This window comes from Rhipicephalus microplus, chromosome X (genome assembly GCF_043290135.1).
Source record: "Rhipicephalus microplus isolate Deutch F79 chromosome X, USDA_Rmic, whole genome shotgun sequence".
NCBI classification, from domain to species: Eukaryota; Metazoa; Arthropoda; class Arachnida; order Ixodida; family Ixodidae; genus Rhipicephalus; species Rhipicephalus microplus.
Window position 1 is genome coordinate 191,294,156 of NC_134710.1, and position 4,843 is coordinate 191,298,998.

Genomic DNA, 4,843 nt, shown 5'->3' on the forward strand with positions numbered 1-4,843 from the left:
TTTCCATAGTCTCTTCATCTTTCTTTATGGTTTTTTGTTGCAATAACATTTTAGATGGAGGCGTAAATGCTTTACGCCCGTGTGCTCAGATTTGGGCGCACGTTAAAGAACCCCAGGTGGTCGAAATTTCCGGAGCCCTCCACTATGGCATCTCTCATAATCATATGGTGGTTTTGGGACGTGAAACCCCACATATCAATCTTGTTCCAATAAATACGCAGATAGTGCAGGTGCTGAAACAGAAGCAAAAAGTGAGGTGCTATAACAGTGGCCTTTGCTTTGAGTGCTGTCTGGCATCCTCAGCCACCAAGATGTTTTCAGGTTTTGGTGCAAATGCACAAGTACATTTTCTTGTAGCGTAAAAGCATGTCTTGCGAAGTTGCATAAAAAAAAAAAAAAAACGTGTTATGCTGGACATTGACAGGCCTGCTGGGCTTGGTAGGTCTCTTCCTGGAGTGGAGGGAAGAGGTACGGATCAGAAGAGCAGTGGTGGGAAACCTACGCCAACTGGAAATTACTTCGTTACACTGTTCTAAAAGAATATTTTTTTTTGTCTAATTAGCACCACTGCTACGCTACAAGGTGGTTTTGGAACCTAAAGTAATGTTGACAGAACACATATGAGCGGATATTATGTGGTGGTTGCCACCTTGTATACTTGCACTGCTGCATTTGCGTATACATTTGCACGTCTGTAAGAGCACTGAATTGGCCAATCAATTATTCCCACTTCTGTGTGATTGCGGCCTGCCTTTTCTGGTAACCACTGGAAAAGAAGGCAATGTGGTGACCTCCGAAAAGCACACCAGTATGACATTGCCGATAAAAATCTTTGCATATGGCATAACGCTGCTTTAAGCCTACTGCACGCTTTTGCTGGCTGGCGACTACCTGAGCGCACAGGGGCGCCAATAGCTATCTTACAGGACCATGTTCAGCACGCACCGCTTTGTAGTAACACTATTAGCTGGCAGAGTTCAGCATTGTGAATCGCCGGCAGCGAAACAGCAAATGCAGCGCTGTTATAACTACACTGCATGCTTTCATCAGGTAACAACCGAAACATGCCTCAGTCCGCTGCCAGAACCGCTAGAGCATCGCTTGCTGACAGCTTGCATCATCGCATTAATGTAATAATAGCTTTCTCGCCGCATCAGTGTGCGGTCTGAAACGAAGTACACGCAAGCGGTTTGACGCGTTGTGTACGCAAAGCAGGCGAAGCGCTGCACGCAACTAGTCAGTAGACCGTCGGCTCCCTGCGACCATACTGCTTTTCAAGAAAACTGTGTCTGTTTTCGTTAAGTAGCAGATTTTGGTACACATTTATCGCGGACAGCTGCTAATGTCTGCTTTTTCACTATGCCAGTCGCTGCATCGGCTGCATATCTCGGAGACTGCCTGCCATCAAATGGCCGAGCGGGAGCGCCAGTCATCTTTGAAATTTGGCAAAGAAAAAAAATTGGTACTTGATGGTCTATGCATACAACGTTTAGTATGCAGTTAATTGTCTTCTCTGTGCAAATGTACATATTAATAAGGTTTTACTGTGACAAGCTTTCAATGAGGGGGGGGGGGGGTCGCATAGGCGTGCCCTTCAAAATTGGGGAAGGTTCTGCGCAGCCTGCTGATCATGTCAAAGTATGGGGCTAGCTTTGGGCCCCCCTCACCCCCCTGCCTCCCCGCGCGCACGCCCATGTGAGTAAGTGTGCACGCGCACTACTAGAACTTTATGCTGCAGTTAGCTTGTTGGTGCAATATCCTTTACTGTTATGTCACTGCTTCTGTATATGATGTTCGTTTGTTGTGCTTACTTTGTGGGCTTGTTGCTTCTATATGCAGAATTATGTAAGCTGAGGGAATATTAAACTAAGTTAGAGCTAAATTTTCTTCTGTGTGTATCATGAAAAACTCATGCATGCTCCAAACACAGAGGTAGCTACTCCAAAAGCAGATTTTGCCTGCTCCAATGGCTGCTCCAAAATGCTGGAGGGCGTTCCAACCACTGGGAGAGGAACAGACACTATTTTTTTCAAACCATAAATGGGAGCACACTATCTGCATCTGCAGAGGTATGGAGAGCTGACTAGCAGTTTTCGTTTGTGGCTCCCTCTCTGACCCTGAAAGAAGTCCGTTTTGCATTGGGCAGTCGCCCCACTCATTCAGGGCAAGATTTTTTTTTCATTCACATGCTTACTCTAGCGTATGCTCTCAAAGACACAATGTTGTAATGATGCTGGAAAAACTTCATAGAACACTACTCAGAGCTTGTATGTTGGTTGCCGTCATTTCCCCTATGATGCAAGAACTTGTAACAGCAAAACAATATTTGTGAAATTATTTTTTCAGCCACTCTTTTTGCTTGCTAACTTCAACAAAAGTGTGGGCATAGATCGTCCACTGCTTTTATTCCTAATGATGTGCAGCCAAAACATGCACCTTTTACATGTGCATGGCTTCAATCGCACCCAGAAAAATCCTAGTGACACAATTTTTATGAAAGCACATTGTTAGTCTTTCCCTATTGATAATTGTGGACCTTGATATTCTAAACCAATGAATACAGGTTCAACACCAGTCTCTAGTTATTTGTCTTCACTTTTCAATCTTGAATTGCCATGTTGTGTAAACACAACATTAAAGTGAACTAACAAATGATGCCAAGAGAAGTATAGCGGATATTATTGCAAGTAATTGTGAAGAAAGAAAATATGTGGCACGGATTCATTTGTGCACATCGCATTATTGTAACAAATGGTTAGTTGGAGCAACCAAATTAATGCAAAGTGACGGAAACTCCACTAAAATTGGTTTTTGGGTGCTATAATAAAAAAAAATACCGCCCAAGCACTTCGTATAATGGTTAACCAGCGAAAGATGAAATGTGCAGCCCCGGTATTTAGCAGTTGGTTCAACCCGACACTGCACTGAAGCCTTTCACAATTATTAGTTATATGTTCGTGCTTCTTAATGATGTTTGACACATGTGTGGCTTAGGCTTACCACAGTGTTTATTTCACAAGCCGCACATTGTGCCTCGTATGATCAAAGTCATGAAGAAGTGTAATGAGTGGTTAAATGCATTTCGCAATGTGTTAATCACAGTGGTTGTTTTCAAATCACAGGCAGTCACGGACGTTGTAGCCGAAGCCAAAGTGCCGAAGCCGAACGCCCGTCGCATGCGGCCGTTTGCCCCGGCAAACCCACTCTCGTAGTCATCACATTGACGCCACTTGTTCGGCGTAGCCACTGCACCGTGTTGGCTATAGGCAGAAAGAAATAGGGCGCCTTTTTTTTTTTCTCTTGAAGAAGCACGCATTTATTGTTCGGCGCAACATTGTTGCAAGCGTTTGACATTGCGAGCCAACTCGGCAGCGTGATTTGTAGGATGCGCCTTTCTCCGGCGCTTGGATTCCTGTTCACGGTTTAGCACGGCTTGGAAGGCTGCTGGATCATTCGTTCACAGTTGCTGCTGGCACTCGGCCTCCCGGGCCTGTTTCTGTGCCACGACTGCACGATCGGCCTGGCGAATGCGAGCTCTCTCGCGTTTCTACTGTCGGCGCTCTTCTAGAGTTGTCTGTGGCATACCCATGTGGAAGGTTTCAGGTGCATGCTCGGCACCACAGCTGCAACGAAATGAACAAAGTCACTCACAATGCAGCCAATGGCTTGCGTGCTTGGGTACGACTCTGAGAATGACGTAACTGGTAAGACAGCCAATGGAGACCGCTTGTGACGCTGCTACCGGACAGTTTTTCGTTTTGTCTTAGCCATTACAGCTTTGGCTGTAAAGAGTGGGCAAAAAGGCAACTTGCCACCGGCAGGATTCGAACCTGCGACATTCGAATAACGCGTCCGATGCTCTACCAAGGTAGCGGGCTCAGATCCTGCTGGTGCCAAGTTATGTTTTTGTTCACTTTTATTTATTAACATTTACATTACAATTTTTTGTAATAACTTTCCCTATACTTCTCCTGACATCATTATCCTTTAGTTATTAATTTTGCGTCTTACAAAGAAAACGAGCCCTTAAATTTACTTTTTTTCTTTATGTTATGTGGAGGCATTTGAAATGCATGATACAATCTTTTATGTATTTATTTTTATCATTAGTAAATGTGGAGCATTACCTCTTGCATAAGTGTAAATTTTTCTAGAAGTCCAGTGCTGATAAAATTACAAGTTTGACATTGGATATCCCTTGCATCTGGGTTTAGGTTACAGCGGAGACTCTCATTAAACGTACCCTAATGGTGCATTCAGACGACGGACCGAATCCGGATGTGGCGGGATGGAGGGCGTGTCACATGACCTCACATCAGCGATTCCCCTCGTCTGCGCGGCTCGCAGACGGATGACCCCAACCTGTTTCTCACATCGAGATTCTGGTGGGAGAAAGCCGATGCTTCAGCGGATTAGCTCGGGGTTTCTGGCAACCAGTACACTTTTTGTCTGCTCGCGGCATGTCCTTCATGGCTCTCGGACAGCTGCATGACTGGCTGGCATCATCTACGCTTGAGCATGGTTTACTTAGTTTCCGGGGGCTTTGTTCTCAGGCGATTAAATACGCAGAAATCACTTTCGGTGGTTCGGGAAATGTCGGCGCCGTCGTTTGACACGCGAGATTCTTAGCCATCATGGTCATGAAATGTTCTAACTTCTGCAACCGGCGATGTGCCGCTTCTAAAAAAGGATGGGAGACGCGTTCAGAAGTTCTACAAGTGGGGAACAATGTTGCTGAAAGAAAATTCTGCCAACAACTCCCTTTTCTGCTGAAAGAATAACACTCCTCGTTCATTTGTCACAGCGCGTCAGACATTGCAGCCAAGCGGCGCTTCTTCTGGGC